The sequence below is a fragment of the Gekko japonicus genome, unplaced genomic scaffold (assembly GCF_001447785.1).
Source record: "Gekko japonicus isolate JY-2015 unplaced genomic scaffold, Gekko_japonicus_V1.1 scaffold1292, whole genome shotgun sequence".
NCBI lineage: Eukaryota > Metazoa > Chordata > Lepidosauria > Squamata > Gekkonidae > Gekko > Gekko japonicus.
In genome coordinates, this window is record NW_015165277.1 from 111,019 (window position 1) to 111,218 (window position 200).

Below are 200 nucleotides of genomic sequence, written 5' to 3' on the forward strand. Positions count from 1 at the left end.
TGCAGCCTCAATGGCAGCAGCTATGGGATACCCAGATAGGGATATCCAGCGCCTGGGGAGGTGGTGTTCCTCAGCCTATAAGGCCTACCTGTGGCCCTTGGCAGGACGCTAGGAGGGGCCATGGATGAGTTAGGTTTTGAGCTTGTTCCTCTGCTCACTGTTTTCTCGTTTTAGGCTTGGCTTGCCGGCAGGGGGGGGAG